Raw genomic sequence first — 13,663 nt, forward strand, 5'->3', positions numbered from 1 at the left:
TAATGTCTGATAAACTGGGTGTGGTGGTTTTCAAATATGTCTACTTCAATAGGCTTCCTTCTAAAAAATTTAAAAATAGAAAAAGGTACCATGTAATTGCCCTCCTCTTGAGTGGGAGTTGGGCTGAGTGACTCATCTAACAGACAGAATATGACAAATGTAACAATGTGTGGCAAGGTCATAAAAAACATCACACTTCCCCTTGTTATCTCTCTTTAATTTCCTGTCCTGGTGAAGTTAGCCTCAAAATCTTAGAAACTCTATGGAGAGGCCCATGTGACAACGAATTGGGGCCTCCTGCCAATGGCCATTTAAGTGCCATCTTGAAAGCACAGCCTCCAACCCCAGTCAAGCCTTCAGATGACTGAGCCTCACCAACCCCATGAGAAACCCTGGGTTAGAACTACCCATTCTGTTTATCAACAAACACTGAGTAAATTCTACCTATACACTAGACACTGTTCTAGATTCAAGGAACATAACAATAACAGCAAAATAAAGCACCTGCTTTTGTAGCAACAGCATCCTAATAAACTAACAAACATATAAAAACAAATGGGATCGGGAACCAGCAGTTAGCGTAATGGCTATGTCACTGGACTCCCACGTAGTCGACCGCGGTTCGCGTCCCAGACCTGGTGGCTTAAAATTCACGCCGGGCGCGTGTGTGTGCGTGCCCAAGGTCCTGAGAGGAGAATGGAGGAGAAGGGATTGCGGCGTGACCATCCCCCCTGGAGGGTGATTTCTCGCTTTCTGTCTCTATGTCTCTCTCTGTCTGTCTGGCGAGCGCACACGCCCTATAGAGAAAACCTCTCCAAAAAAAAAAAAAAATGGGATCCTTTCAGAAAAATGATGGTATTGTTTAAAAAAAAAGGAAAGAAAGAAAAAATACAGTTGAGGGACCAACAGATGGTGTAGTGGTGATGTTGCTGGACTCCCACATAGCCGACCTCCATTCAAGTCTGGACCTGGTGGCTTCAAACTAACACCAGGTAAGTGTACATGCATGCCCAAGATTCCTGGAGGAGAAGGGATTGTGGCATGGCCATCCCCCCCGGTGGGTGATTTCCCACCTTCCCTTCCACTGTCTTTGTCTCTTTCTCTCTCTCCCCAGTAAATTCACACACCCTAAGGCAAAAACCTCTTAAAGAAAAAAAAAAAAAAAGAAAAAGACTGGGGCTACTATCAATAGATTGTATGATATATATTTTTAATTTTATTAGAAGCTGCCAAAGAGTTTTTCGAAGTGACTGTACAATTTTGTATTCCCACCAGCGATGTATGAGAGGTCTACTTACTCTACATCCTCATATTGGTAGGTTGTTAGGGCTTTTTGCCATCCTAGTCAGTGTGTAGTTGCATCACATAGGACCTGTACTGTTAATTTGCATTTCCCTAGTGATTAATAATGTTAAGCATGGGGGCCAGCAGGTGGCGTGGTAGTTAAGGTGCTAGACTCCCTTATGGCTGATCACGGTTTGAGTCCCAGACCTGGTGACTTGCTTACATGCTTGTGTGCTGCGTGCTTTTCTATTTTTTGCTTTTTAAAACAATAATAATAATTTTTTAGTTGTTTTTAATTTTTTTCCTTCTTTTTTCTGTTTCTTTGTTTTTGTTGTTGTTGTTGCTTTTTTTTCTCTCTCTGTTTCCTTCTCTTTTTCTTTTATCTCATCTCTCTGCTCCTCAATCTCTATTCACTGTGTTTCTAGACGGATCTAAGGAAACTACAGCCAAACATCCAAATACTATTAGGGTTAACATATTCCTCAATATCTACTCAATCTGCCGCACAAAGGGATCAAACAGAACAGCAAAGAGATTCGAGATCATCTCTTTCTGCACACTCCTGAATGCTCAGATTGAACTTCAAATTTAAGAAGAAACACACCATCCATCAGATGACTAGAAATCATCGCAGGCCACAAGAAATATGGGAAAGCAAGAAAATATTTTTTCTCCAAGGAAAAAGAATAACTCCTCTTCATCCACAGACAGTTCAATGGAAATCATGGAAATGTATAAAGAATTTAGAATATTTGGAATGGCGAAGCTAACAGAGATGGAAGAGAAGAAAGACAATGAACTGCAAAAGAGAAAGGAGAAAGGAGATGAGGAGTTTCAGGAGATGAGGAAATTCTTGCAAGATCTAAAAGAGGAATTACACACTTTAAAAAAGAATCAAAGGAACCAGTGAGAGATAAAGGCTTTAATACAGGAAGTCAAAATCTCCCTTGAAAGTATTAAAAGCAGACTAGATCATACAGAAAATAGAATCTCAGATGTAGAAGGGAAAATTGCTGGCCTAGAAAAATCCACCACGAAGACTGAGAAAATTGCCCACCGCCAAATGAGAATAATATACTAGATACCATCAACATCCAAACATCCAGATAATTGGTATCCCAGGAAGTGAAGAGACTCATAAGGGCATTGATAATCTATTCCATGAAATCCTACAAGAAAACTTTCCAAACCTAGAGAGGCACTCAAAAATCCAGTCCCAAAAAATACAAAGGACCCCAAATAGAATCAACCCAAGAAGATCTTCTCCAAGACACATTATAGCCAGATTGACCAAAATCACAGAGAAAGACAAGATACTAAGATTGGCAAGAGAGAAACAGCAAGTTACCTACAAAGGGTATCCCATCAGGCTAACAACAGACTTCTCATCAGAAACAATGTGAGCGATGGGACCAGCAGTTAGCGTAATGGCTATGTCGCTGGACTCCCACGTAGTCGACTGCGGTTTGAGTCCTGGACCCAGTGGCTTAAACTCATGCAGGGCGTGTGTGCGTGCATGTGAAATAATAATAGTAATAATAATAATAAATAAAATAATTTTTTTAAAAAAATCTACATGGGAAGGCCAGCAGAAGCCTCTCCAAAAGGTGACATCTGAACTGTGATTTGAAGATGTATAAGATCCAAGAGCATTCTGAGAGAGCAAAGGAAAAATCCCTGAGGCAGGAAAGTAGTTTGCACTGTGGTGAGCAAGGAGTTAGTGCTATGCAAGAAAGTGTTAGGGAGACCAGAGCATGCACGGGCTCATAAGTCAACAGGAGGGATAGCTCTTACTCCAGTAGAAGTAGTAAGACAATGGGGGTTCAAGCAGGGATGTGGCTTAATACATGCACATCTTTGAAAGGTCACACTCCGCTTGCTGGTGGAAGAGTGTCATAGAGGGGTTAAGAATGGAAGCCCTGAGATCAGCTAGCCTCAGTGGCTCATTCTGGCAAGGACCACAGTTGACCTAGGGTACTAGTAGGAAAGACAAAGAAAAGAGAAAGAGATGAGCTAAGTTTTGAATGTAAAAGAGATATGACAGCTCAGGGAATGAACTTTGGGGGTGAAAGAAGGGAGAAATCAATGAGGGCTTTGGTTTGGAGCTTGAGCAACTAGGGAGAAAGAGAAGATAGTGACTGAGATGTTGAAGATTCAGGTAGATGCAGACTGAAGTTCTACCTGTGACTCAGGCTTGGCTGGTTACAGCACCATGGTCAGTGAAGCCAGACTCAGGGGCAAAACATCCCCATGGACCAAACAAGGTTGCCGTATTGTATAATGCTTTATAATTTGTAAAAAGTGCTTTAACATATATTAATTTTGTGAAACCCACAACAATTCTATGAATTGATCTGGTGAATATTTCTAACTCCATTTTACAGATGAGGAAAACTGAAGTTTAGAGACGTTACATGGCTTATGTAATATCACCAGCTAGAAAGAAACCACATAGGGCTTCTTAAAAGAGAAATTAAAGCCATTTTGGACAGGACAATTATTTACGCTGAATAGTTTCCTGCATGTTCAGCTTTCTTTGATCCTGTCCACTGAATCCCAGTGAAGACCCCTTTCTTCCATCCACCTACCTAGTCATTATTACAATGTTACCATTTCATACTCATTAGGAGGGAAATACCCACGTCTTATACACACACATACACAGACCCCTACAAAAAAAAAATTTATAATCCCTTATCCATCTATCCCCTCCCTGAATTCATGTTAATGGAGTGTTCCCTTTCTGCTAGCTCTTGATAGGTACTAAAGGTACAAGAAAGATCAAGCCTAGTGCCTAATCTTGAAGACTTCTCATTCAGGTAAGGAGCTTGTGATCTCTGAAATATCTAGAAAAAAAGAAAAAATTAGGAAGATTTTCCAGCCTGGTCTCATGTAGACCTCCAATATGTAACATGAATTGCTTTTTGTTGATGATAAACAAATTATCAGGAGTCTGAATACATAAACACACCATACAGAAAAGGATTCTGGAACCTCGGGCAAAATATTATAATATTTTCATGGGCTGCCCAAATTCCAAGCATTAGATTTGATGAACAGCTTTATTGAATTTTGTGGATAAATATTTAAAGCCTTCAAGGGCTTGTGTAAATCTCACCTAGGCAGACGCTCTTGCTTACAGCGCCATCTGCTGGTAGCTCCTGGTGTTGTGACGGGAAATTAACAGGTATGGGGGACTCCACCAAGAACTCAAAGACAGATCCAAAAAGAACAGGCCACCCACAGCTGCCCCCAGATTCCAGACCCTGTGCAGCCTAACTCCAAGACACCAATGATCAGGAGCTTCAGGGTGTCTGATAACAAAAATTTTCCAAAGAGCATACGATGAGGAAAGCAGAAGGAAAGAGGATATACAGGAAATATAAGAATTTCTTGTTTTCAGGAGAATTTTGGAAACATAGTGCCCTCCAGAGGTCATTCAGCCATTCCTCCTGATCCAGGCTGAAATATACCTGGAACTTTCAAGAGGCAAGAGTTCACAGTTCTCCAGGATACACTCTTATATAGTCCTTTGTTACACTGCTTTGACTCTTCCCTGACACTAATTATACGGAAAGATATTGCATGGCTCTTTAAAAATCATGTCCTAGAGGGCTAGCCAGTGACATGGTGGTTAAGGTGGCTGGATCCCTCATAGCCAACTATGCGGTCAGAGTTCCCGTCCTGGTAGTTTGAAAAATATGGTGTGTGTGTGTGTTTGTGTGTGTGTGTGTGCATGTGCACATGTGCATACATGCTCACATGTGTGTGCCCAAAATCCCAAGAGGAGAGTGGAGGAGAAGAGATTACAATATGGTCATCTTCCCAGGGGTGCTTTCTCACTTTCCCTCTCACTCTCTCTCTGTTGGCTCTGTCACACATATACACACACATGTTCTAGAAGCATGTTTATTGGAATGACAATAGTTCATGTGGCTGGACTATGTAGTGGGGAAAAAAATGACAAGAGAGAATGTATGTGTGCATGCACATGCGCACTGAATATTAGCAATGGTCACCTAGAGTAGTGAGAATAGAATGTATGTATGTATGTACATATTGGTGCTTGCAGAGAGAGAGAAGAAGAAAGCAGCCTCCAATGGGAGTGTGGTCACGTCACAATCCCTTCTTTCCATTTCTCTATCCTGCTGAGATTTGGGACCCACATGCACACATGTCCAGTATGTTTTTAGGCTGCCAAGACTAGGATTCAAACTGCACTTGGCCATGTGAAATCCAGTTCCCTAAACCACTAGACTACAAAGTCAACCAAATGATGACATTATTCTTGTGCTTTCCTGTGTTTTTCAAATTTTCTGTAGTTCGAATGCAACATTTTTGTTGAGAAGGAAAAAAAAATACTCTGGGCCAGTCCATAGGATAGCTGTTAAGCACTGTACATTGGAAACTGGATCTCACACAGCTAATCAAGGTTCAAATCCTGGTCCCATCAAGTTGAAAAACATACCAGGAGCATGTGCATGTGAGCCCAAAATCCTGACGGGAAAGAGAAATGGAGAAAAAAGGATGTGGCATGGCCATGTCCTATTGAGGGATGCTTTCTCCCTCCACCCCTCCCCTGCCAACAACTCCCCATCCTATGGCCAGCACATGTGCCTTTTGCAATTAGAAAAGAAAGAGAGAGAGAAGAAAAAAAGGTAAGAAAGATGGGACCAGCAGTTAGCGTAATGGCTATGTCGCTGGACTCCCATGTAGTCAACCATGGTTCGAGTCCTGGACCAGGTGGCTTAAATTCATGCCAGGCACATGTGCATGTGTGCCTAAGATCCTGAGAGGAAAATAGAGGAGAAGACATTGTGGTGTGTCCATGCCCCCTGGGGGGTGATTTCTCGTTTTCTGTCTCTCTGTCTCTCTGTCTTTCCAGCGAGTGCACGTTCCCCCTTAGTTGTATTGTAAGTTCACTTCTTATGGTTGTATTCTCAGGGTAAGCAGGATGAGATAAGTGTAAATAAATAATAATGATAACAAAAATAACTCTCAATGGAGATTTATTATTAAAAGTAATGCATGGCAAGCATGTAGTCCAGTGTCTGGCACATAGCACAAGTTGAGTTAGTGTGAGCTATTACTTTAATAATGTTGCTTGTTGTTATTACTATTATCATTAACCTTCCCTAAAATGTACAGAATATCGATCAAAAGATCATGGTGTAAGCGAAGATTTTAAGTACAATACAGAGTATCTAATAATACAAGAAAAAGGACACTTAAAATCAAATAGGAAGCAATGCTCATGAGTTTATATTATAGACAGGCTCCTTTGGTTGTAGATCCACTCAATCTAGCTCAGCTGAGCAATGTCCTCAGAGACATGTCATAGAACCCAAAGGTAAGAACCAAAACACAGGTAGGTCCCACAGGAATCAGAAACGGGAAGTGTTAAAGAATCAAGACTCCTCTCCTTATCAGCCTCAGCTCTCCCTTTCCTTGACTCAACTTCTTTCAATGCATCTGCTACATTCTTCTCTCTTACTAAGCTGTCTCTGGCTGATCAGCCACTCCCAAACCATCTCTATTACTCTTTCATCCCCTGGCACAGTAGCAAACCAGTTCCATTTCTGTCTCCCCTTTCCAAACTCCTGGTGGAAAATGTGATTGAGCTGGCTCACTGAGTTTCTGCACCAAACCACCTGAATCATTTTCTACCAGCCAAACAATGGATAATTTACCCTTGGGTCAGGTACTCACCTCTGGGGCAGTTATCTTGGTAAGATGAATTGGGTCGCATGGTAGGTACAAAACATGCCACTCGGCATTTGATTGGGATCATAGGTGGTAGAATGGAGAGAGAATGCATTGATATTTCTGAAGCGCCATTTCTAGAATCGTACTCATTGGTTTCCATTTGTTTTACAAGGTTTCTTTCCTATCTGTCTTCACGGACTTGTTCTGTAAGTGTCTGATGCTTGACTAATAATGGAAGAAAAGTGTTTTGTCACAGGTTGGCTTTCCCAGGAAGCAGATTAATCTGCTTAATTTAATTGTTAATCTACTCTAGCAAAGATATCACATCTGGTGCGGCAGCTGCAATGGGAGCTACTAAGTGCCTGATGTTGCAGTAGTCCATTGTCATTTTCCAAAATCCATCTGATTTTTCAGGGGTCAGATTTTTCAGGGGCCAGAATTGTGCATTTATCCAGACTGAAAGAAAATATGACAGAAACCACCAACTCTACATCCTTTAGATTTTTAGAATAGCTAACTGTTGGGATGAGACCTCATCTTTGATTGACTATGTTTGCCAGGGATAGGAAGGGGGGAGCAGTTTCAAAGCCTTTCACTTGCTTTTGCAACTAAGATTACTCCTACCCTGTGGAGGCCAAGGATCAAATAAATGCGTTAAACCAATTACATCTAATGTCAACACCAGAATACACTGGAGAACTGGGGACCAGATGATGCTGCAGGTCCACAATCTCAGGGGGTCATTGTGAGGTGGACCTATAACCAGGACTTCATCTATTATTTGGCCCCCTGTCCCTGACTCTGATGAGGGAGTCTTGATAATACTTTGGGCCTTTAGGTATCAATATCAATTAGGATTCTGTATCCAAGTTCTTGAAATGTTTGGGTATTCACCCTTCCCAGTGTATAGTCACTCAAGTAAATGACCACAAGCCCCTCTGGGGAAAGCCTGGAGGAATGATTAACGTGAGCACTTTCCATGTCATTGCAGTCTTTCATCCTGAAGAACAGGCTTTTTGCTGGGTTTCAAATTCTTAAACTGGCAAAAGATTTGGTAAAAATGGGCAAGAGATTGTGCCTTTTCATTGGGAGTGATTGCTTTCGGCCTTTCTTTTGATTGGACAGAATGAGAAGCACTCTCATTGGTTGATCAACTCTTTTGCCCTCCGGCAATGCCATTTTCCATAACCGTCTTCGAAACTCCCTGCAGAAAAGGCCTTCCAGGTTGCTTCTCTAAAATTTCTGCTTACTACCAAAAAGTGTCGACCTAATAGATGAATGTCACCATCTGGCCTCTATTATCCCAGAGTGTCATCTTCAACATTGCTGTCATAAATCCAGTTCCATTATAGTGTCTCCTACATTTAGCTCTGGATTGCCAAAGAGCCACCACTATACTTCTTTTTTTTTTTTTTTTTTTTTTAGAGGTTTTTGCCACAGGGCACATGCGCTTGCCAGAAAGACAGAGAGAGACAGAGTGACAAAAAGCGAGAAATCACTCCCTGGGGGGGATGGCCACGCCACAATCCCTTCTCCTCCATTCTCCTCTCAGGATCTTGGGCACGCACACACACGCACCTGGTGTGAGTTTAAACCACCGGGTCCAGGACTCGAACCACAGTCACATGGGAGTCCAACGACATAACCATTACGCTAACGGCTGGTCTCAGCTGCCACCACACTTCTAACTGATGCTAGTGTCCCTTTCCCCGGCACATTATTTATTTCCTTACTCAGTAACATATCCTCCAAGTTTTTCATAATATATAATCACCTGGTAGGTTTTTTGGCCCTACTCTGAGGACTTTTTTAAGAATTATTTTATTTAACTTTATTCATTCATTTTAATTTGCCCAGAGAGGGACAGAGGGATGGGAAGAGTGGGAAAGCAAGTCACCAGGTCCAGGACTCAAACCATGATCAGCCATGTGGTAGTTCAGCACCCTTAACCACCACACCACCTGCTGGCCCCTACTCTGAGACTTTCAATCCTATTTCCACCATCTCCCATGTAAATTCTGGCATTTTCGTCTCACTTACCATGGGCAGTATTACTTTTTCTATGGCTCTAAAAATTATCCTAGTAGCAGGTCCACATCATCTCCTGGATTACCTCATCATCCCTTGTTGGCTTCTCAACAGTTTCATCATCTGAGTAACCATTTCTTCCTCTCTCTTTTTTTTATTTTTTTTATTTTTGGCATTAAATTTCCTTATTTAAAATGCTTAGAGGTGTTTCTGTTTTCCTGGTTAGACCTAAATGATTCTCCATTCAACATCTCCAGATAAAAATTCCCTGAGGGAGGGAACCATCTGTTCTCCATCTTTGAGGCATCTCACCAAGCACCTGACATTTAGTAAGTGCTCAGTAGAAGTTTGATTAATTTACCCGGCAATATTTACATAGAGGATAGTCTCTCCAGTTACAAATGTCTGCCATGTGTATAGTGAAAGGTAAGTTTCTCAACATAAAGATGGTGAAGCACATCCTCTGGGGGAAAAAAATTACAAATATCCCTGCCTTCAATAGAAAGGAGTATTATAAATTGCTTTTAAAGATAATGAACTGGCAAATTCTCCTTCCATTATAGCTGCATTATATCTCTGTTTTAGTCATTAACATTTCTTCAGAAAGCTTCCTGCCAAAACACCTCAAAGTCAATTTCCAAAGTCACCCCACAATATAGGCACAATTTCCTCTTTTCTTCTATCCCTATGGCTATTTCACGTTCTCCTTTCCACCATTCAATCTTAGACTACAGAAAACCTTAGCGTTTCCCACTCCAACCCCTTCATTTATAAGTGAAAAAGCAAAAAAAGACATGAGGAAGATACATGATTCGTCCAAAGGCACAAAGTTATGGCAAATCCAGGATCAAAGCTTAGTTTTCTGACTCTAGCATGGTTTTCTTTCTACCACCCACCCCACCCACCTGTATCACAACACAGTGAAATAACAAAAAGAATATTTTCATTTTTTCCCAAACTCTAGAAGACCCAGCTTTGACAGTAAAGCTTTGAGAAATAGCTTCTACCTATTCAATATATATTTATTGAGTACTTCAATTGCTAGTCATTGGATGTGCAGTGGTGGAAAGAGACATGGTAAGTAATAAAAGCAGAAAGAAAAGGAACAAGGAAAAAGGAGGAGGGTGGGGCCAGCGAGTGGCATAGTAGTTAAGGCTCTGGATTCCTACATGGTCTACCGCAGTTCCAGTCCTGGGCCCGGCAGGTTGAACTCAGGCCAGGTGTTGTGTGTGTGTGCCCAAAATCCTGAGAAGAGAATAGAGGAGAAGGGATTGTGGTGTAGCCATCCTCCTAGAGGGTGATTTCTCTTAAAAAAAAAAAAAAAAAAAAAGGAGGGGAGGAGGAAGAGGACATGTGGTTCCTGCTCTCATGAAGCATTTGAAAAGCAAAATTTAGGGGCCAGCAGGTAGCATAGTGGTTAAGGCAGTGGATTTCTACATGGCCAACCGTGTGGTTCAAGTCCCAGACCCAGTGGCTTGAAATGCACACCAGACGCTTGTGGATGTGTGCCCAAAATCCCAAGAGGAGAATGGAGGAGAAGGGATTGGAGTGTGGCCATTCCCCCTGTGAGAATGATTTCTCATCTTCTGTCTCTCTGGTGAGTGTACACACCTTAAAGCAAAAACAAGACTCTCTTTAAAAAAAAAAAAAAGCAAAATTTATAGAAAGTCATACTAGGGGAACCAGCAGATGGCATTAATGGCTATGTTGTTGGACTCTCATGTAGTCAACTGTGGTTCGAGAACCAGACTTGGCAACAAAAACTCACGCCAGGTGCATGTGGGTGCATGTCCAAATTCCGAGAAGAGATTGGAGGAGAAGAGACTGTGGTGGGACCATCCCCCCAGGGAATGATTTCTCACTTTCTGTCTCTCTGCCAAGTGCACATGCCCTACAGCAAAAATCTCTCAAAAAAAAAAAAAAAGTCATACTAGGGTACAAAAAAGAAGGGTCAGTTTATTTCAGGCTCAGCACCCTTTGCCCATGAATAAAATGCAACTTGTAGCCAGTTTTGCACAGCCTTCAAATTTAAAAAGTTTCTATATTTTTCTAAGGGTTGTAAAACAGAGAGAGAGAAAGAAAGAGAGATGACAAGACCTTGTGCAGTCCATAAAGGCTATAATATGTATTCTCTTGCTCTTTATAGAAAACGCTGGCTGCCTCCTGGTCTCACCTCTGAAGAAGTAGTAAGCACTTGCTGGTTTGCCTTCCCAACCTGCATTGCCCACCCCCACTTTCAAGCAAGTCTTCTACATCCCGTGCAGAGTACAAATTGTACTTACAACAAGTTTTCCTTGCCTATAGTAAAAATTCCAAAATAGTACCTGACTCCACTTGGCCAATGTCCTCTGGAAACCGTGGAACAAAGAAACACTCCGGAACCGGTGGAACAAAGAAACGCCCTTTCTGTCAAAAGTTGAAGCCAGAAGGCCAACCTGAAAGCGCTGGGGTCTGTGATGTGCAGACAGCTAGTTTGAGAAAAGGAAAGCATTGCTCTGCTTTTTGCTTGTTAGGTTCCTGTTACTTGCAACCTAGATACTTTTTATAAGGTCAGAAAGAAACCATGGTAAGTAATATTTATTTCCTCTATTAATCAAGAGGGAACAACGGGGGTGCCTTCTAAAAATCATGTGTTAATCCTGTAAACTGCTAAGTAAGTTGCAGACCAACAGAACTAGGAGTTCCAAGATTTCTCTCCTTATTGGTACTTTTTACACCACCCTTCAGCATGGCTCCAAATCTGCCTGGGTTTGCATCCCAAGGTCTCCCTGTACATGCTGGGCATGCATGCAGGTGCCCATAATCCTGGCTAGCTGACATGGGGGTGGCTTGAGGCATGAAGATTCTATAGAGAATATCAAGCAATCTCTCTCTCTTGCTCGCTCTCTCACTCTCTCTCTCTCTCCACCCCCTATGGAAGAAATAAATAAGTAAACTTCTAAATAAATAAACAGGTTCCCTTCTATAGCACAGCAGTTAAACACTGCATATTGGGGATTGGATCCTGCATGGCCAACCATGATTAGAATCCTGACACTGGCAACTTGAAAAACTTGCCAGGCATGTGTGCATACCTGCTCAAAATCTGAGGAGATGGAAATATGGAGGAAAAGGGATTGCAGCATGACCATGCCCCATTGGGTAATGCGCGCTCTCTCACTCGCTCTCTCTTTCTCTCTCTCTCTCTCTTCCTTACTCTCTGTCTCTCTCTCTTCCTCTCTCTCTCTCTCTCTCTCTGGTGAGCACACACACCCTCTAGCAACTATAAACAAAGAAACAAACAAACATAAAATACATGGGACAAATGAAAGTCCTGTAATCATATTGTAAATTTAAACTCAAACACATTAGTAATTACATTTACTATAAATGGACCATTCTAATGGAAATCCAAATAATTTCAAATAGATTTCTAATTGACAAGTAAAAATTGTATAGTAAATATTTATGGTATAAAACATGATGTTTTGATATACATATACACTGGGAAATGGCTAAATCAATATAATTAACATGGATATTACCTCACATTCTTTTTGTTGCTGTTAACATGTAAGATCCACTCTCAGCAACTTTCAATTATATAATACATTGTAAATAGTGACAGTCACCATGTCATACAATGGATCTCTTGAACTTATTCCTCCTAGCTAAAATTCTGTATCCTTTGACCAACATCTCAGCAATCTTCCCCACCTCACTACCCCATCCTACCACCACCACAAGTAACTACCATACTACTCTGCTTCTACAAGTTCGACTTTATTAGATTCCACATATAAATTAGATCATGCAGTACTTGTCTTTCTGTGCATGGCTTATTTCACTTAACATAAGGTTCTCCAGGTTCAACTGTGTTGTCGCAAATGACAGGATTTTCTCCGTTTTTAGGTTGAATAGTATTCCACTGTGTATATACGCCTCATTTTCTTTAATCATGCATCTGCCAATGAACACTTAGGTTGGTGCTATATCTGGTTATTGAGAATAATGCTGCAATGAACATGGGGTCACTGATACCTATTTGACATATTTATTTTATTTCCTCTAGCTATAAACCCAGTAGTGGAATTGCTGGAAATATGGTGGTTCTAGTTTCTGAGGAACTGCCATAGTGTTTCCTATAATGTCACTGAAGATGTTTTTTTATTATTATTATTCGTACATTAAATTGCTATCCATCGATTAGATTGTGAAGAGATTTTTACCCAGCATGATATATATGTACCTCAGTCCAGCCCAGTTGAGACTATTACACACATCCTCAGCAACAGATAATAAACCTTATCTGTGTCCCACAAGTGTCTTACCTACATCATGAAGTTGTTCTTAATTGAGACCCCCTAAAGCACAGGCAGTGGTCCCCAAAACAGACAAGTGGGATTACAACAAACTAAAAAGCTTCTTCACAGCAAAGGAAACTGTAACTAGAGTGAAAAGACAACCTCAGAATGTGAGAAAACATTTGCAAATTATTCCTCAGACAAGGTATTACTATCTAGAATATGTAGGGAACTCAAGCAGTTCACCTGTTTTTAAAAAACGAATAAGGGAACCAGCAGTTAGCGTAATGGCTATGTCGCTGGACTCCCACGTAGTCGACCGCGGTTCGTGTCCCAGACCCGGTGGCTTAAAACTCACGTCG

General features: G+C 41.3%; 1 long non-coding RNA gene across 2 annotated transcripts in view; it reads left to right on the forward strand.

Annotated features, from left to right (window-relative positions):
• Positions 1-9,340, forward strand: part of LOC102473934 (uncharacterized) — a 68,809-nt gene extending 59,469 nt beyond the window's left edge. For both annotated transcript variants that reach the window (XR_003549380.1, XR_003549382.1), the window contains exons 2-3: positions 4,035-4,103; positions 9,245-9,340. This is a non-coding gene — a long non-coding RNA (uncharacterized LOC102473934). The remainder of the gene's footprint in view (positions 1-4,034; positions 4,104-9,244) is intronic.
• The last annotated feature ends 4,323 nt before the right edge of the window (positions 9,341-13,663 follow it).

This window comes from Tupaia chinensis, unplaced genomic scaffold (genome assembly GCF_000334495.1).
Source record: "Tupaia chinensis unplaced genomic scaffold, TupChi_1.0 Scaffold000235_1, whole genome shotgun sequence".
In the NCBI taxonomy this organism is placed as follows: Eukaryota; Metazoa; Chordata; class Mammalia; order Scandentia; family Tupaiidae; genus Tupaia; species Tupaia belangeri.